The 20,607-nt window shown below is 46.3% G+C and overlaps 1 long non-coding RNA gene across 5 annotated transcripts in view; it reads right to left on the reverse strand.

Moving 5' to 3' along the window:
- Positions 1–2,788: 2,788 nt before the first annotated feature.
- LOC106974198 (uncharacterized) overlaps positions 2,789–20,607 on the reverse strand; it is a 31,075-nt gene continuing 13,256 nt past the window's right edge. The window contains exons 4-7 of one of the 5 annotated variants that reach the window (XR_008299062.1): positions 17,302–17,382; positions 5,675–5,763; positions 4,847–5,021; positions 2,789–4,292 (exon numbers count right to left, since the gene is read on the reverse strand). This is a non-coding gene — a long non-coding RNA (uncharacterized LOC106974198). Of the gene's footprint in view, positions 5,022–5,674; positions 5,764–17,301; positions 17,383–20,607 lie in introns of all 5 variants that reach the window. The other 4 variants (XR_008299061.1, XR_008299060.1, XR_003423190.2 and 1 more) reach the window with 4 other exon arrangements.

Here is a 20,607-nt window from a genome sequence, read left to right on the forward strand (position 1 = left end):
TGTTAGTCCTTCGTCTGTGTTCCTTTTGCACTTGGGGGCATTTGAAGGAAAAGGAGCCCGGTAGGGAGTATGGAAATGAATGATTAAAAAGTTAGGGGGTACTCCCTTAGAGTAAATATCATGCACTTGACTGTTAAGAACCTCTTTTACAGGCTCTCTTTGGTGGTATTTGACTCAATTGAGCAAATCTGCCTCCTTTTTTTTTTTTTAATATATGAAATTTATTGTCAGATTGGTTTCCATACAACACCCAGTGCTAATCTGCCTCCTTTTGCATTATTCTAGGCTCCTCCTCTGTCTCGATTGGATCAGTCACTTGTATTTATATCTATCTGCTTCTAAGTGTTCATCTCTGGGATAAATGCTTTCTCTCCTATTTTGCATATGCACAGAATGTGCACGTGTGTCTGTGGTACGATGAACGCTTTGCTAACTGTAGTCCTGAGACGTAATCCCACCACTAGGGCCCGGGAAGCAAGGCCTCCGTGGGAAGGCATGAACCGGGAAGGCTGGCCACTCACAGTGTTGATCTCCCGCAGGGAGCCTGTGGATCATTTAACAGGAAACCGGAACCTGGGGCAGGTGGGGAAAGGATGCTTATGTCTTCAGGGCAGTGCTTATCAATCAAAGTATAGTTTTGGAAACAACCGCATCAGAATCACACCAGGGACCGGGGTGGGGGTGGGGGGTTGGTGTTTAAAAATTTAGGCTCCTGGACCCTGACCCAAGCCTTATGAATCCAAATCTCCGGAGCTAGTCCCAGGAATCTGAATTTTAATAAACTGCCACCAGGAATCTGAATTTTAATAAACTGCCAGGAAAGTCTGCACCAGAATCTGAGAACCACTGATCCAGACGTGTTGGGAGATGGTGTGTATGCCTCTAAAACTGTGCTTCTCGACGTCACTAGCTGTCAAACTGCCTGAATGTCTAATTCAGTGGCTGCTTCTCATACACGTTTGTGTGCTCTCTCTCGGGTGGGATTGAAGTCGCTGGAACATTGCCTCCTTTTTGAAACCTTTGGCTCGCCCTGCTGCTTTGACACCTCCTGTTCTGGTGCGTATCCTAACTTTTAAAAAAAAGTTTTGGGGGTGTTGTGGTTTTATTAACACAAATGCAGTGGGTGCATGAGCTGTCTCTCTATTCGTCTCCTTTGCTGTGCAGCCTGGCATTGGGACTGGTGACTCCGGCAGCCGGCTGGGCTGCTCATGGCTCCTTGGAGGAGACATCGTGAACAATCTGTGCACGGTGAGATTTGTAGCACACCTGCAGCACTTCGAGCTCCTTGACGTTGTGGACTAGAAACTTCCAGAAGCCACCGGCCAGCCCGTGCTTGGTTTTCTTACTGCTCCCGTAACCAGTGTTGGACATCAAGATCGGGCTGGGCCCTCTGATTTGTGCCGTTTGCCCTCAACTTGGACATATTGGTCTGACCGGTGCTGGGTGAGCTTCCCCGTTCTGTTTTTACTGATCTTGGGATTCACCAGAGATCTGAGGGCAGACATGATGCCCAGTAAGACATGGCTGCCACCTCCACGGGCAGCACCAAGGTAGAGAGATAGCCTAACTGTTTAATCATTCATTTCCATACTCAAGGCCCCCTAGTGAGGAGCCTTGGGTCTTCTCCTGGGTCCTGACCTTGTCCCTGTCCTCAACCTGCCATACCAGACCTGTGGCTCCTACCACCACGTGTAGGCGCAGATGGTGTCTCAGTTGATGTTTCTAGCACAGATGCTCTCATTGGCCTCCCGCCATTACACTCCCTGCTGGAGCTCTCCATTGGGACGGTCCCAGGCATGCCAAATGACACATTTCTAGAACTGTTCTGTGGATCTTCCTCCTATAGTTCCTCATCTGAAATCTGGACATAATGATGGTAACTACCTTACTTGGTGTTGAGGATTACGTGAATTTGTGCATATAAAGGGCTCAGAAGAGTCCCTGGCATGGTGAAAGTTCTCAATAAATGCCAGCTATTAATGGTCATAATGATGATACTAATGAATACTTAGTGGTTTACAACCATTTTTATTGCTCTGGTCTCTTCCCTCTTTCTCACTGCCTGCCCACTGGGCAATCACTGTTCATTTTCTCTCCGTAACACTGGTATCTGCCCCTTCTTCCCTATCACTGCTGCTCAGTCTTAGTTACAGTATCCTCCTGTCTTTCCTGGGCTTATCTAGGACGAGTCTTCACCTCAACTCCCATCTCCTTTCTCACCTTGGAGGCTCCTCAAAGGCAGGGTCCATGTTTATTCCTCTTTGTGGCCCCCCAGACCAACTGAGTGCATGTGCTTTATAGAATAAGTAGATGAAATGATGCATGGACGGATGGATGGGTAGATGGGACAAAATCCATGCGTTATGTAGAAATCTTGGAAGGGGAAAGATGCCTTATAAATCAAGGTGATAATGGATAGTCAGGAGCTTGGGCAGGCAAACTCTAAAGAAGGTGGGATCTTCAGATGGTGCTGCTGAACCAAAAAAATGGCAATGGCTTAATCAATTATGTTAATGTGTCCGAAGAAGCATATCTTCCAGAAGGAATGGGGTCTGCAGAGACGTCAGAAGATAAGTCAATGTCTACAACTGGTCAGTGTGCTTCCAATTATTCTCAAGGGAGAGAGACACTGGACCTGAGGTTCATGGTTTCCCACTGCTACAGAGAGGGTACTCTCGTCAGACAGAGATATTTTATCCGCCTTTACTGACTCGTGTGAAATATTCCCTCCGAACCTTCCCACTTCCTTTCTTCTCATTCCATCTTCTTTGTGGGACGGAGCTTTTCTGATGACTAACTGAGTCTGGCGAGCCAATAAGGTTGTTGTGTCTTTGGAAAGTCCTTGCATTTTATTTTGCTGACGGAATCGCATGAAGGTGATTCTTGTAGGGCTGTTCCCAAGAGCCCGACCACCTCTGGATGCACCAAAAACACCGAGTTTCTGTACCTATGAAGCTGATGACCAGATCTGTGGGCAGAGTAAAGCCACTTGGACACTGCCCCCTAGCAAACCTGGGAAATCAACCAGAGCTCCAAATTGTGGGTTTCTGCAGTCATGGAATTGTGTTCTCCAGTGACATAAATAACGTCTGCTTGAGTTCACTCAAGGAGTTCTACCTTCATAATCACTGTCCCTGGGAGCTGTGCCCTAACTCAGTGGAAAATCTCCTTACCAAATGGCCCACTCAGCATTTCACTTTGATAATTCTTTCCTTGTTCGCTGGCCCCTGATTGATAAAAGGGAACAAAGATGGCAAAAATAAGGCAGGCATATTGCCACTATTCCCATCCGCGTTCTTTGCACCCATTACTAATGAATCATGGCTTTCTCTTCTAGTAACTGGGACTTCAAGTTCCCCTCCACATGGCCCTCCAGGAAGACAGTACCAATCCATTAAATGTGTTAGATGAGATGTTACATATTTGTCATTTCCAGTCTAAAGGTATCTATCCATGCACTTTTTAAAAAAAAGTGCCGTCTCAATTGTCTTTGTATGACACGCCAACCCAAAATTCACGGGCTTAAAACTACAATATATTTTCTCATGATTTTATGGGTCAGCACTTGAACTGAGCTCAACTGGGCCGTTCTGCTGATTTTGTCTGGTTGCAGTCATCTGGCAGCTTGATGGGGACTGGAGGGTCTAAAACAGCCTTACTCACATGGCTAGCAGTAGTGAAGCTGGCTGTTGACTTGGCCACGTGTCCCCTGCAGGCTGGCCCAGGCTTCTTCACAAGTGTGATGTTCCAATGTGCCGTTCACGTGCCTGTTTGTATTGCATTTACTAAAATCTCTCCAGGCAAGCAAATTAAGCCCAGAGTCAGTGTGGAGAGGGCTCCACATGGATTCAGAGACTTGTGGTTCATTGGAGGCCGTGTCGGTAAGAGTATACTCCAGATCACGCGGTATGTCATTGATCAGAAACTTACTGAGTGCCTACTATGAGCCAGGAACTGTGCTGGGCACTGAGTATAAAATGACAAAGGATTGAGAAGAACTTTGAAGACTGGAAAGGTTCTAACCCGATTGAAAGGGGCAAGAATTAAAACCACACTCTGAATCAATGTGGGTGAAATAATCCATGTGTGTGTGTGTGTGTGTGTGTGTGTGTGTGTGCGCGCGCGCGTGTGTGTGTGCACCTGCATGCTAGACTGAAGATGGGATTGAATTATTTAGCTAATTTCTTCCATTCTCCATTTCACGTGGATTTGTTCCCGCGAAGTTGAATGAGTAACTCTACTGTTGTCCATTGCGATGGGTTCCTTAAAGCTTTTTTTCAGAGTCTGAAATACTTAAAAACAATCACATAAGTGTATTCTTCATGACCACAAAGAGCTACTTGAGATTTTTTTTCCCCTCTAGAAGCCAGGCCAACTCTGAGACTGAGGCCCATGCTGGCTGACTCTGATATTTTCTCCCTCCCTGCATTCCTGCCACCCACAGCTGCTCCAGTCTGAGCAAAGCTCAGAGGTCAAATACTTACGGCCCGAACAGCCTCTCCAGTGGCAATGGCAAAGAGACAACTCCACTTGTGAAAACAAACAGTCACCCCTTCCATTTACACAGCTCTTGAGCCTTCTTTTCAAAGCCCGTTCACATCCTTTCTCTCATCCCCTCTTCCCCCAAACCCTTTGAGGTGGGCAGGGAGGGAAACCGAGGCCCAGAGAGGGGGAAGTGACTTTCCCCGTGAGGGACAAGGCTGGAGGCGGAGCTCCGGTTTCCCATTCCAGATCTCAGCTTGTCCAGAAGGTCACACCGTCATGAATAGAGCTGTATGCTCTCCTCAGCTCTAGGAAGCCTGTTTTAAAAACCCTTCTGGGGTTTTCCACTTGATACCTTACTTACTCATCGCCACTGTAAACTCGCTGTACTTTGCGTCCACGAAGAAAGAATGAGGGGAAAACATCAAACATGTCCTCCAGGTCCTGGCTCCTACATCTTCTGTTGCCGGGAGAAGATGGTGAATTCTTTTTGAAGTTCCAACTCCCAGCCCATAGAGAATCCAGCCAGCGTCCTCCTGCTGGAAAACAGAGGCCCAGAGCCAATTTCACTGTGACTGCCCCCCTCCCCACCTCCTCAAAACAAAATGTGATTCAAGAGAAATTCAAAATGAACGTCGAAGAAGGCTTGGAGGAGGAGCCATTGGAAGCCATTGGAGGAATGGTAGAGGTAGGAGACGACGTGCTGCTAGAAGGCTTGGGATGAGATATTGCTTGGACAACACATGTCACCTCCTCTCCAAGCTCATCTTCCTTGAGAGAGCGGCTTTTCTTTACCACGAACCCTGGAGCATAGGAACCTTTTGGAAAGCTGGGACTGGAGAAGTATCCACATTCTCATGGTGTATGTAGGTCAGGGAGAGTGAGAAATGGTGACGTCACAGCCTGCCCCCATTCCTCTGTGTGGCAGACATGGCGGTCTTTCTGGTTGACGATGGAAGGTTAGAGTCCTGTGTAGTAAAACCCTTGAGGAAGGCACTACCGCTTGATCAGGCTGGCGTGACAGACTCTACCAACTCTGGTGACCCAAAAGCTTTGTAGGAAGGAGGCAGAAAGAAAGCATTGAGGTACATGTGAGGTGGACATTCTAGCTCCCGGAGCCCTTGTGCTAGGCTTCGAATACAAAGGGTGTGGTCAATTATTAAAAAAGATCTTGCTGCTATGGGAAGGATACCTCCAGGGCTTTGACACTGGCGTTAGAACACCACTGGCATTAGACTTTTTTCCACGGCATCAGCATAGGATCAATGACTGGTGATTCATCTATAAGATTCAGAAAACACAAAAAGACTGTCAAAAGTCGCAAAAAGGAATGCTCTGAAGTATGCTGCTGAACCAATGCCCCAAAGGAGTGAGGAAAACGGCAGAGCAGCTAAAGCAGAAAGGAACAGTAAGGCTGAACTGGTCTGGTGCCCTGGTTAACTGATGAATAAACGAGACCAGGGTAGAAAGCAACTTCCTTGAAGCCACACAGCACATGGGAAGCACTGGATCCCAGTAGCCTCACTCAAAGGCCAATGTTCTTTTGACTTCACTGCATAACCTCTCCTTTCCTCTACACCCCCATTTGCAGTCCTCTAGGAAGCTGTTGCCCGCCCCAGGACCTCTTCTCCACCCAGCCATCTTCTTCCTTGGAGGAAGATTGCTACTTTACAGATTCAGCCGCTGGGTGGTTCAGTTTATGTTGTATTACTAATGTGTGGTGGGGGAGCCATGGGTGGCAGGAACTTTGCCCTACTTTCTAATAAACAGGACGATCTGTGTTTCTGTTCTGAGGCCTTAGGATTGTTCTCCAAATACTGTCAGGCCAGAGATGTTAAGTGAGAAGTAGATATCGCATAATAATGGGCCAGGAAATTCCTGTAGAATTGAAAGACACATGTCCCAATTCACCTGTGGCCAGCTGGAAAGAAAGAAGGTAGAGAGTGGAGTGTCAAAGCTGAAGGTAGGTAAATACTGCCAAGGTCTGATGCACACCACACACATGTCAAGAGTAGCCGGACCTGAGGCTCTAGAAAGTGAGTGACTCCCATAAGTGACTTTGAATTAAGAGCCCCTGGTTTTACAAGACATCGTATCACCATTGTGGCCTCCATTCTCCCAGCTGATGTTGCCAACTGTCTGAGGAATCTGGAGAGTTCCTTCCTCATCTTGTATAGCGCAAAGAGTGCTGCATCTGGAACCAGCAGGCCTGGGCTCTGGTTCGTGGGCCGTCCATTCCCCTGTCCTACCGCCTTTTATTATTCTTCTAGTTCCTTAGGCCAATCTCTGGGTTTCATTTTCCTAGCCTATGAAAATCGAGAAGCTGTGAGCAATTTGATGTCTGGGAATGTATTCACCCCCCCACCAAAAAAAGCATTGAGGATTAATGCAAATATTTAGCGGCATGAATGTTCATTACAGCACTGCTATTAATAGAGAAAAAGTTGGAATAACCTAAGTGTCCAGCAGCAGGGGACTGGTTAAATAAGGTTAGTAGTTTAGGTAGTAGGATTATACAAAGGCATTAAAATGATGTTAAGAAACATATCTACAGAGCAGAAAATATTAGGTAAAAGGGGAAAATATCACCAAAAAATGGTTTATATAGGATGAATTCATTTCTATTTAAAAAAGGTACATCTGTATGTGTATATGAAATATATATTACATATAACTTATCATACATAGTATAACATTTGTTATACATCTTATATGAAGCATATATTCTATTCTGCATTATACTATATATAATAACACCAATATATATTTTTACCTAGGAGGGTCTTCTAATGATCTAATATGGTGCTAATAGTGTAAAGTATTATCCAGATTGTAGAATCCAAATTTGACTTCTGGGAATGTTTCCAGAAAAAGCCTTAAGAATTTATGCGCTTTACCTAGAGGGCTATTTTAATGATCTATCATGCTTTTGCCAGTGGTTGTTTAAAGTAAGTGAGATTACGGGTATTTGGCCATACTGTTTTCCTCTTGCTTGTCTGTATTGTCTAATTTTCTATAATGAGCAAAGGTGCTTTTTAGAAAGACAAAGCAATGAAAGAAACTTTTTTTTTTTTTTTGGCAAAGAGAGGGGCTTGACTGTGATTACTGAGGTTCAGCCCCACCCCCAGAATTCTGTAGGACGAGGAACAGCAGTGGGATGGGGAGGGAGCAGAGGCCACGCCCTGGGTCCAGAGCTGGAGAGCATCTCGAAGCCGCTCTGGCCTGTGTGCTCCTCGTAAATATCCTCTCCACCCAGCTCAGGCTCCGGCCTGGAGTTACTCATCCCTAGCTTTCGGCCTTGTTTTGACTCACTCTTCAGACATCATTTCAAAGGAATTTCTGTTTAACCACAGAGCCCACAGGAAGAATCCTACTAAAACTTCATTTTAACTAAGTTTCAGCAGACAGATGACTTAAATTAGCTGCACCGGCCTCGCAGGAAGCCCCCTAATCCCCAACTGCCGGGGCAGTTGCTGCTGGTGGGCCTGATCTGCTGGCGGGCAAGCTCCATTTTACACACGCATGCACACACGCACACACACACACGGGCACGCCAGCCCCTGCATCCACAAAGCCCATCCAGGCATTAAGCCAACTACATGTGCCCTCCTCTGCTTGAATTCCCAGTGTGGCCCAGTCACTGCAGCTGGCTCTTCATGTGGCCCGACCTCTACTTTAGTGGTTGAAAGGGAACCACTACGGTACCACAGACTGTGTGGGTTTGGAGGACATGGAGAGATTCAGTATGACTGAGAGGTCTCAATGAACGGTCCCATCCTGCAGGCCACTCAGACGTTCTTGCCACATTTGGGGGTGGCCTCTCCTCTCTCCTCCTCTCCTCTGAATGCTGCTTTTCCTTTCTGTTTATCTTTCCCCTCAGGCCCCCTCAAGGGAAGCTCTCCCACCCCACTCTACCCTTGGAGAAGTCTGCGTGGGCTTCGGCATCTCTTGGCTGGCCCCTTGGGAACGCCTTGATGTGCTGTTATTTTTCCTTTAATGGTTAAGGTCCCCTGGGGCCCCCTGCATCTTTGTGGGCCAGTTATACTTGGCTTAAGCCTCGACCCCGCAGTGTGTGACCAGAGGCAGTATAGTAGGGTAGGGGTGGTGGGAAACGGGGGTGGGGGGCTTTTCCACATTTTTACGGATAATATAAGAACATCATGGTTGAGACTAAGATGGAGCAATGCTAAAGGAAATCGAGATTGTGAGACCGATGGAGAAAAGCAGTTCCCACCGCCCCACCAACCCAAACCCGCCACCGCGCATGCTCCCTGCCAGTCGAGCTCTTGACCACCTCTCTGCCTGAGCCAACAAAACTCTCCCTGCGAATTCTTGAGTCCTGGGCTTCTTCCCCAGAGATGCCCTCTGCTCCCTGCACCTAAGATCCCTCTCGCGGCATGTCTCTGTTTAATCCTATGACAGCTCCGAGGCCAACCTCAGCCCTGTCTTGATTTACAAGCAACATCTGTGCACCGTGAGCTCCGAAACTCCCATACTGGCCTCCTGGGCAGGTGCTCCAGCCCCTCTTCCCCCTGTCGCACACACTCTCCTGCCCGCATTTAGTGACTCCTGTCTGTCTCTGCCCCTGCGTCTCTTTACTCTGTCCCCAGAGCAGACAGATCCTCCCTTTCTCAGAAGGAGCAGCTCCCCCAGTCCTCTGCAGAGGGACCCCCATTCCTCTCCCTTTAGCTCTCATGCGATCATCAGGCTAGCTGTTACTCCTGTAGCATCAGTGCATAGGTGAAGACTTGCCTCATCCATCCCGACAGCCTCCCCAACCCCAGACCTGGGGCCCCCAGGGAGCCCTGGATTCAGGCTTCCCCTTTACACGTAGCATGTTGAGCCACAGTTAGCTCCCTCGCCCCTGGTTGAACCAGGAGCTTTGGTGAGGATGAGGACTAGGTCTTTTCTATGTTTCCAGCTCCACTTCGTCCCTATTTCTTTAACAAGTGTTTGAACAGATCCTGGATGAAACTGAGCTGGCGACACTGGAGACGAGACTGAGTGATCCCTAACTGTGGACCGGATTGTCAATTTGGGCCTGCCCACCAAGAGGAAAGCCAGAAAAGTGCCTACACGGGCAGAAGGGAATTCACCTGTCATAGGTGGGGTATGGGTGTAGTAAGGCAGGCAACACCATACTATATGTCTCTTTCCAAAGGGGAGAAGCCCCGGGGCCCCTGGGTGGCTCAGTTGGTTGGGCATCCGACTTCAACTCAGGTCATGATCTCTCAGTTCATGAGTTCGAGCCTCATGTCGGGCTCTGTGCTGATGGCTCAGAGGCTGCTTCGGATTCTGTGTCTCCTTCTGTCTCTGTCCCTCCACTGCTCGCTCTCTCTCTCTCTCTCTCTCTCTCTCAGAAATAAAAATTAAAAATACAAACAAAGGGGAGAAGACCCTGTGACCCTTCCCCGGGCCTGCTTGGCGAGGCCGACCCTATCTTACTCCTTGTCATTCAGTCAATACCTTTTACCAAGCATCGACTATATACCAGGTCCTATGCTCAAAGCTAATGGGGAAACTGAGGCACAGATCAAGCAAGCTTGTCCACGGTCCCCCAGCCAGTTGGTGGAAGAGCTGGAAGACAAATGGAGCTCAATCCACAGCCCTCACTCTTCACCTCGATGCCAGATGTTTGAACTGGAGGGAAGAACTCATAGGTGTTCCCCGAGGTATTGTCCAGCCTGGAATCTACTGGAATCTGACCTCCCAGCAGGTAGAGTCAGCCAGCTTTTGGAGCAGCCCAGGGAAGTGTCAGAGACGTTCCTAAGTCTCTAGTGGGGTCACCTGTCCAGTTGTCGCCTTCTCTCGACTGATTTTTGCTGGTGATGCTTGTGGGGACAAGTGAGCCCGCCTGCACACCTCAGGATGAAGTGTGGCAGTGACTGGCTGTGATGTTTGAACGTGGTGTTTCCACTCACCAGCGCAACCCGGATTTAGGTTCCTGAGAATTGCTAACCAGCCACCCCCTTGGATCTTTATCCTTCCTCCTGTGTCCTTCCTGCCACCTGTAGTCTAAATTTAGTGACGAGCAGGGGACAGCACTTTCCACCCCCGGGCTCAGGCCACTGAGCTGCTAATGAGCGTGGGGCCACCGTGGGGGTGGTGAGTTGGTGTGGGAGCCCCACCGTAGTCTTCCTGCTGGGGTCTCCTGCACTGTGGGCTTTCTTAAGTTTCTTTTTTCCTTAGCTTATAGAAGTAATATGTAATTTAGAAAATACAGAAAAATATGAAAAAGAAAATAAATAACATTTCTATTTCCATCACTAAGCGGTTTCCTTGTTAATATTTTGTCCAGTCTTGTTTCTTGATGTTTCAGTCATTTTTTTTATTCTGATAAGCATACAAGTTTTTCAGTATTTTTCAATTCTTTTTTTTTTTTTTTTTTTGGTCTACAGAGTTGAAATCCTATGACGCCATCGGTTTCGTGCCTCATTTCTTCACCTTCCATTCTGCAAAATAAGCAGTCTTCAGGTTTTTGCGTCAAACTTTTAAAGACCATTTGCCAACACAGGATTTTATGGTTTCAAGGAACTATGGCTTACTTCACTATTCCCCTATTCGGAGGTTGCTTCTGATTTTTTGCAATTGTGAATTATACAACTTGATGATGGACATCGCTATGCCTGAATCTTTAATGACATTTAGAACTGCTTCCTTAAGATCAATTTCTAGAAGTGGGATTATAAGATAAAAAGCTCCGAATATTTTTAAGCCTTGTGATCTTTCATGCCAAAATACTTTCCAAAAGAGCTGGGTCATCTTACATGATCTCCCAGCAGTGCGGAGGGGTGAAGAGGCAGCACTTCGAAGTGAGCGAACCAAGTTCAAAGAGAGAAATCAGATTCACTGGCAAATTTTAGCCTAAAGGGAAAGGTCGGGAAGGGAAAGAATGAAGTGTCACCTCTTGCAGAGAAACAACTTTTACAAAACGACTATAGGAAGGAGAACCAATGGGGACTTTTTCCAGATTAACTTGGGAACCCACCATCTGCTTTTCCTCTGCTCATCTCCCTGGGCGACTCCCTTGTCCATCTCTCCTAGAACGGAGGGCTGAGTAGTGGCAGCAGCCAGCTTCCCTGGAGACAGGTGGCTGTGCCCTGCCCACCATAACCTCTATCTAAAAGGCTGAAACATGCCCGAAAGGAAGAGATCTTAAAGATTCTCCGGTCTTTCACTGTATTTCTCCGATTCACTCTACTTCAGCACAATCCTTGTTTACATGATTCCTTGTATACGTATGCTTTCCTCCTAAGTTTTGGGGGTGGCTGATGTTGCACAGTTGTCTACAGTGCTTAGAAGGTGCACTTTAAAAAATTCTAATAATGTAAGTTTCAGGCTTTTCTGACTGGTATTCATTATGAGGGTGAATGGTTTCTCAGGTCTTTGCTAATTTTCTGGATGCTCTTAAAGTAAGTTAACTAATGGGAGGTGTGGATCTACCTGTGTTCCAGTTCATCTGTGCACCTGCTCTTGAAGAATAATGCCCTATCGCGGGGAGAATTAAAGCATGTAGGTATGAGTCTTGTGGCCTTTCCCTTTCCACATACATTGATATCTAAGACTTAACCTTAGATATGATCTTGCTGTTATTAACTTAATCATCATTGGGGCCCCTGGGTGGCTCCGTTGGTTAAGCGTCGAACTTCGGTTCAGGTCATGATCTCTCAGTCTGTTCTGTGAGTTTGAGCCCTGCGACGGGTTCTGTGCTGACAGCTCAGAGCCTGGAACTTGCTTCAGATTCTGTGTCTCCTTCTCTCTCTGCCACCCCTCCCTCATGCTCTGTCTCTCTCAAAAATAAATAAACATTAAAAAATTAAAAAAAAAACACCCTTAATCATTATTCAAGGCTAGATTCAAATCCCATCTCTTTCAGGGAAAAAAAAAAATCTTTTGACACCCCCTCTCCCTGCCTCCAACCACCACGCTAAAGAATTCAGGTTGTCTTCTAAATTTTGGCTGTCTATGCCAGTGGTTTAAACAATCCTATTTGGGTATGACAATCTCTCCTTTTTAATTTCAAAAAATGTTTACACACTCACATGACAATAAGTGTTCTTTGAGCACCTATTTTAAAAATTCATGAAGACCAAAGGACAGACAGCATGAAATTGTTTTTAAGTGGCTATGCATTTGGTAGTCACAATATATATTTATAAAATAAGTATATGTACCTTCTGAGTTGTGTCTGAGTCATCTTACAGATATAAGGATTTGTGATGCTTAATATAACCCATAGATTACAAGGGAACCAAGGTCCACAGTTTGGGAGCCGTTGGCCTATTTCATTTATATACAAAGAATCACACGCCAAGGGACACTGCTTGCCTGGTCACTCAACTCTTCAGGCTGGACTATATCCCACAGTTAGACTGAATCCTTCCCGAGGACAAGAACTTCCCCTTACATGCTTTTGTACATCCACAGTGCTAATAGACCCGTCAATTAAAGATCATCAACTGAGCACTAACCACACGCAGGACACTGAACTTGACTCTGGGAGATACAAAGTATAAGATCCACTTCTTAGTCTTGAGATCTGACAGTACAGTTATAAAGACATGGCAAATGTCTCCACGAATGCATTAATGAATTAGTGAATTAAGGCTGTGAGAGCAAGTGACTCTTTAATGGCTGAACTCCACAGGTTATAGGATTAATCATGCAGTGAGTTTCAGTGCGAACTGAAAGATGATTAGGACCTGGCTGCCTCCTTCAGCCCTGGAAGGTGCTCAGAGAAGAACTGAATGAATTAATGCATACAAAAAGTACTTTGGGTTATTTCTTCCTAGACAGGTACAAAGTGAAACTCATTTTTCAAAAGAATAACTCTTCCTCGGAAACACACAGGAGTCAATTTCTTGCAAGGAGCAGTGGATGAAGAGGAGAGGCATTTTCCTATTTCCTTCCAGGAACCCCTGAATCCTATAATCTCTTAGAATCTCTTAGAATGTTATTGCTGGGATCCAGAAATCATGTAGGTGAGACTTCACTTCCATGGGTGAGACTATTAAGGCTCCAATGGAAAAGTGACTTGCCCAGGTTCATAAAACCAATTCCTAGCATAGCTGGGACTTGACCTCTAGGAGCTGGACTTCAAAGCTAGTGTTCTTTCCACTTTATCTTCCTACCTTGAAAATCCCTTTCCTTTCACTGAACTTATCAGAACTACTTGTCTAAAACAAGTCTGCCTGAGGCTAACCCACCCGCCTTCTTATTCTAATCACAATGCTAGACTGGCCTTTCTTCTCTTGCTATCTAAACATGCCCTAATTAGAAATCAGAAGCAACTCCTGGGCCCAGGCCAATGCTTCAAAGAGTCTGTGTATTGGCACCCACAATGCCAAAACCATCCTTGGAAAAGACAGACTGTTAATTACAGAACCCAAACCATTGCTTTGTGGATTGTGGGGATTTCGTGAGCACGGGTGGGAGATGGGGGAAGTTCTGGAGGGGCTTTCTTCACTGTCATTAGTTTTCACCCACAACAGAGAGCTGTCTTCCCTAGGATACCACAAAGCAATTAGGTTGGGACCCGGCCAGGGAAGCTCCCACCATCTGGTGAATATTTAGGCGTCCTGGGTGATCTGGAAAGTCAGTGGGTGGGCACTGAGATACACAGATAGGCCTTCTGGCCAAGGATGTTTGAGGCTCGGGAATCTGGAGGGGCAAATGCCCTCAAGAAATCACCCCAAATTCCCTGACCATCTGTGGACTGAAGTCAAGCTATTGGTCAAGTTTCCCTAACAAAGCATTGCTCTGGGAGCCTTAATCCATTAATCCATTCACTCAACGCCCATCTATTGTGCCAGGTTAGTCTGGTGAAGTCACGACTTACATTGACCATCATGTGACCTCCACCTCTGATGCTACTGCTCCCTAGCTGTGTGACTTGGGCGAGGCGTTTATTTTTCTGGTCCACCTCCTTGTACTTCTGGCTCAATCTCATCACCTATAAAGTGAAGGGGTTGTACAAAATGATTCCCTTTCCTTCTACCGTGTGATTTGGGATCCAGTTAGGAGACAGAAACCACACAGTACTTGGAACAGGGGAAGTTCAATACATGGAATCATTCACTAATAACAGAGAACTAGTTACTGGGGGGTGAAGTGAACTCTGCAGAGTATTAGAATAGCACCTAGAGGGCGCGGCCTCAGGCTTGCCCTCGGGCTGAGACAGAGTATCCAAGGAAGGAACAAGTTGGAGAGTCCCTATCCCCAAGGCTGATGTGAGGACCGTGTAGCTGTAATCCAGTGAATGGCACAGAAATTCTTTGAGGTGTTACCGGGCTGGGCAGGCAGGCAAGGAGTCACCCACTGAGGCACTAGAGAAATGTGTTGAGAAACTGCCCTTGGGAGTGCTGTGGGTCTTGCTGGGAAGCCCACTAAGGAGCTTGTGGAAGCCCACAGAAGCTGCCATTGAGGGTTGCACGGAAACTTGCTTGAGGTGCATGTGCCCCATCCCCTGGCCCCCTGCCGCAGGAAAGGCACACGAGAAAGAAGCAAGCATGTCAGAACCAGGAAGAGAAGTCCCTTTCTACCGCTCTCCTGCGGTGTCCTTCCAGAACCCTCTACTGACAAAGCGTAACATCATGCCATCATCGGGTAAAGAGAAATATTTTCAGGCTCCCACCCCAGTACCACATGCTGGGCAATGAAGGGTAGATTTGCAGATGAGATGTGACAAATCGATGACTGGCACATTATCATTCTATAATACATGATTCTTTGATTCAGTCCTTTTTTTTAACGTTCAAATGTATGAAAGAAGTAAATCATTTGTATGGTACCTAGCCTAGACATGGTCTTAGCCTATTCTATGATCTCCTCACCTCTATTCCTCAATAATTAATGAATTGCTTCAGAAACAACACAACACAACACAACACAACACAACACAAAACAAAACAGTCCTGGGTAGGAAGACCTTTGACTTTAAAACTCTGAGCATGCCATAATTATGCTTATATATGATTATAAATATCTCTGTTTTAATTACAATTATGTAAGTAGTGACAAGTTATTAGTAACAACTATGCCAAGGATGTAGGTACATCTGAGCTTCCAGGGGAATGAATAAAAGTTGTCAAGGCCTTTGCTAGCCTTCCAAATGACAACAAATAACTCAGAGAAGTAAGATCAAGAATAAAGGGAATCTCAAATCAAATGCTATGAAGAACCAGGTGAATGACAAAATGTGATAGAAGGTTGTAGGAAGGAGAAACATCCACAGACTGAAATGGTCAAGGAAAGATGTGTGTTGGAATCCCAATTTGAGAAAAATGTTGAACAATGGGCAAATATTGAGGGAATAGGCCAAGATGTGGCCACAAGTCCCGTGACCCCAAATTTGCTAGCCTAATGTCCGAACTCAGTCAGTTGCCAACACATGTGCAATGCACACAGACTGTTGATAGGGAGATCAGCACACAGGACCTCTGAGTCACTGGATCCTGGGCAGCCTCATTTGGAGGAAATGTCATTATATAGACCTTCCGCCATCATTTAGGCAAACCCGTGGTTCTCGTATCAATGGGTTGACCATTTGCTAGTGTGGAGGATTCGCTGTTGTAATAATCACTTGTGCTCTGCACGTTAACTGAAACTTTGAAATACCAAAAAAGAAGAACAAATAAATGTCCCAAATAATTGCGATCAACGGTGCAAACACAGCCTTGCTGTGTCGGGTGCGTCGGGTTTATTTGCTCTCTCATGAGTGAAAATTGGGCAGAGGTGTGGCTCAGAAGTGTTCTGAGTGTTTCGACAAGCTGTGCCCTGTGTGGGGATGACAGAAGGCAAGTGGCTATTGACCTTGGTCAATATTGCTTGTATTTAATATTTACTGATATTTGGCCTCTGTGACCCGAGAGTTTGCTGACTTTCCTTCTACCTCTCTTGGTTGGCCTCTGTTTCTCCACGCATCCTCTAAAAGCTGTATTTCCTGGCCCTTCCTATCCATTCCTGTGGCTCAGATTACCATTTATATCTGCTGACAACATCTGTCTGAGTTTTTATCTTCAGCTCCAAGCTGGAATAGGCAATTCTAGCTCAACGTGTCCTGAGCTGAACGAACTTTCTTACCCCACAAAGCTGCTTCCACTCCTGCTTGCCCTCTTAGCATAAGACAACATTCTTTCACCCAGGGGTGCAAGTTAAAAACCAGGAAGTCATTCTTATGCTTCCATTCTCACCAGCGCCCCCCCCCCCAACACTCATATCAGTCCTCAAGGCTACTGAGATCCTCTAAAATCTTTCAATCCACCTCCTAGTTTCCACCCCACTTCCACCCATGTGCCAGAACCTCTAACCTGGACTCCCACAACTCAACTAGTTTTTAACCAGGCAACTACTTTACTCATGAAAAAAAACTGTATTGAGAAGAATCATATCCAACCTAGGTTGAGGTTGTGTCCCTCCGAGTTGGTTTTACTTTGCTTTAGTTTGCTTCTGCCATGAGTGTAGAGTAGATTAAAAATATTTTTTTTAAATATTTTTTAATGTTTGTTTGTGAGAGAGAGACACAGAGGGCAAGCAGGGGAGGCGCAGAGAGAGAGGGAGACGCAGAATCCGCAGCAGGCTGCAGGCTCCGAGCTGTCAGCACAGAGCCCGACGCGGGTGCCAACCCAAGAACCGTGAGATCATGACCCGAGCCGAAGTCAGACGCCCAACCGACTGAACCACGCAGGCACCCTTAAAAACAATTTCAATGCCAGTTTCTTGGCTTCAAGGTGCCTGGTCATGCAATTAAGTTAATATAGTTTGAAAACCCCAGATGGTGTGGGGCCAAGCATGAAGTTAAAGATCCTTTTTGGAGACTACCTGTTTCCCACTTGACGCCTGTGCCCAGGCATCTCTTTGCCAGTGGGTGGATATTTTCCAGTGCATGCTTCCACAGAAGACCTAGGAATAGAATTCGGTGATGCATCACTTCCGTATAACACCCAGTGCTCATCCCGACAAGCGCCCTCCTTAACGCCCATCGCCCATTTAGTCCATCCCCTCCATGCAACGCCTAGCTTTACGATGCTTTTCTAGTTGCGGCTCCCAGACGTTCATTTTCTTCCCCAATGATATTTGCTAGGTGGCATGCTACTTACTAGTCATCACAGGACAGAAAAGGTGAGCAGAATTGGAAAATCTTTAATTTTGTAAAATAAAGTAGAACCTCCTCTTTCGATTGCATTTTAGAGTAATTCCGTGGTCGTGCTTTATCTCAGTACCAAGCATTGTAAAGATTCTGCCGTATAAACATGTTGTTTTTATAAAAGTGGTCACCTGGATGTTATCCTGACTCACGTAAATTGCAATATGCAGGGATACACTGAACTCACACAAGACGCAGGGGTCCTTCCATCAACCCCTTCTTTACTTGGGAGTGTCTGCTATTCCCTCTGCTATGCCCCCAGGACTCATAGGGCAGGACATGGGACGCTGACAAATAGAACATGGGGGAAATCACCAGTATCGGTAACCCAGTAAACATTAAGAAGGCCTATTGCCTTTTAAAAAAATAAATTAAATAGAATTTTAATATTTTCTTCTCTTTCCTCAAAGGATTATCTTGTGCATTCTGAGGGGGTCTCTGTAGACCGTGGTTTTCGAGGAAGATGTTCTAAGTTGAACTGCATCCCCACTGTAGGATGCAGTAGATCCTACTCCTGAACCAGGGGGTTCACATGCTTGTGAACGTGACCGTGTTTGGAAATAAGGTCACTGCAAATATAGTTAGTTTAATTAAGATGCGGTCAAGCTGGAGCAGGTGGGCCCTTTATCTGATATGACTGGTCTCCTGACAAGAGGAGGAGACGCTCAGAAAAAAAGACAAGGTAGAGGCCCACAGGGAGATAGCCGTGTGATAAGGAAAGCAGAGATCCGAGTGACGTAGCCATGAGCCAAGGACTGCCAACAAACACCAGAAGCTGGAAGAGACAAGGAAGGAGTCCCCCTTACAGGTTTCAGAAGGAGCATGGCTCTGCGGACCCCTTGCTTTTGAACTTCTAGCCTCCAGAACCGTGAGACCGTACGTCTCCGTTGTGTTCAGCCACAAAGCTTGTGGTACTTGTTACAGCAATCCTGGGAAACTAATACGAACGTGGATCCAGAGAATGACTGAAGGAAGTTCAGAGAAGTAGCAGGAATACCAGTCGGGCGAGGGGAGCCCGGAAACCTGGGTAGGTGACAGCCCAGGCAGGAGGGTGTGCTCCATGGTTTCCGATGCATCCCGGGAAGCAGGAGGATGTGAGCAGAGGAATGTGCTCGCTCGCCGAGGGGTGGGGGTGCGGAGAGGACCTGCATCTGCTCCAAGGGGTGGAGATACTTAGGGGGCAGAGGAAGATGCACCTGGTTGAGGGTGGCGATGGGTTGTGAAGAGCCCTCAGTGCCCATTCTTTCGGCTCCCTTGGCCTTCCCTCTCCTTGCATCCAGGTTTCTTTGGCTGCCTTCTGGTTGTTGCAGCCTTCTCTATGTTAACATTCTTTAAGATCTGCCTGCGACCCACATCTGGGCTTCTGGCTGCACCCTGTCCCCACCCCCCACTCCGGTTCTTTCTGTGTCCTTTCCACACAGGACGGGTCACATTCTCTCTGCCTCCGATGCCTGAAATCCTACCACATTCGAGTTACCACCTTAGCGCCCTATTTATAAAGGTGTCCTAAGTTCTTGCATTTCTGTTTAATAATGGCATCCTAAGCAGCTGTTGGAAAGATTGCCCTCATCAAAATGAAAAAGCAAGGTGTAGAAAAGTCTGTCTTGGGACACTTCCATCTTATGTAGAGAAGTTGTCTATGCCGAGCTAGACCACGCATAGCCTGTTAGATCAGACGTAAGAGAGGACAAGGAAGGTAAAAACCTGTTCCTAAAGAAGGAGCCCTATTTCTCTTGAAAGGTTCAGACATTATCTGCTAAACTCAGAGAAGAGATTTCCCCTCTAGCAGCTGATGGGAAAGAATAGGTTTGCTCACTTACTCATTCATTCGACAAATATTAATTAAGCACCTATTTCTTGACCTGTGTTAAGTGTTGGGAATACAGTAAAGAACGAAGGTGTAATATATCCACTCTTGGAGGGAGTGCAGTCTTTTAAGGAATTTAGGCCTTTGATGCAGTGTGATAAATGTCAAAAGGAAAACTGTAGAAGCTTTGTATTCCAAATGCCTGCTTATCTATGTGTCAGTCACTTGGTATGATAGGCAGAGTAATGACCTCCAGGGATGGCCCTGTCTTAATCCTCAGAGGCCTGTGAATATGCTATCTTACGAAGCAAAAGGGTCTTTGCAGACGTGATTCAATTCAGAACCTTGAGATGGAGATGTTACCCTGGATAATTGGGGGGTGGAGAAATGTAATTATATGCGGCCTTAAAGTCAGAGAGTGTCTCCTAGTTGATTTCAGAGTGAGAGGGAGATGTGGCTTTGAAGATGGAGGAAGGGGCCACCAACCATGGAATAAGGGCAGCTTCTAGAAGCTGGAAAAAACAGAAATGAACATTCCATGGACACCTTGATTTTAGCCCAGTGAGACCTGTGTCTGGCCTCTAATTTACAGAACTGTGACTTTTTTTTAAGTTTATTTATTTATTTTGGGAGAGAGAGACAGACAGACAGACAGAGACAGAGAGCATGTGATTGGGGTAGGAAGATAGAGATAGAGAGAGGGAGAGAGAGAGAGAACCCCAAGCAGGCCCCGTACTGACAGTGCGGAGCCTGATGAGGGACTCAAACCCACGAACCGTGGGTTGAGAACCCATGACCTGAGCTGAGATCAAGAGTTGGACACTTAATCAACTGAGGTGCCCCAGAGCTGCGTTGTTTTAAGCCACTAAATTTGTGGTCATAAATTTGTGGTCAGCACTAGTAAACTGATACATTGGATTAGGCTAAGGCATACAAAGTTGAATAAGACAAAGTCCCTATCTTCAAGAAACTCACAAAATTGTTTCTTGAACAAGAAACATGTGGAGAGAAACATGTGAACAGCATAATAAATGTGCCAAGTTTGGAGTGTGTGCATGGAGCTGTGTACATCAAAATTTATTTGGAAACTTCCTGTTAGTCTCTCCAGTTTTCAGATTACCCAGTGGTAATTTTCAGTCTCTAATGGTGCAACTGGTTAACGACATTGACACAG

This window comes from Acinonyx jubatus, chromosome B3, assembly GCF_027475565.1.
Source record: "Acinonyx jubatus isolate Ajub_Pintada_27869175 chromosome B3, VMU_Ajub_asm_v1.0, whole genome shotgun sequence".
NCBI lineage: Eukaryota > Metazoa > Chordata > Mammalia > Carnivora > Felidae > Acinonyx > Acinonyx jubatus.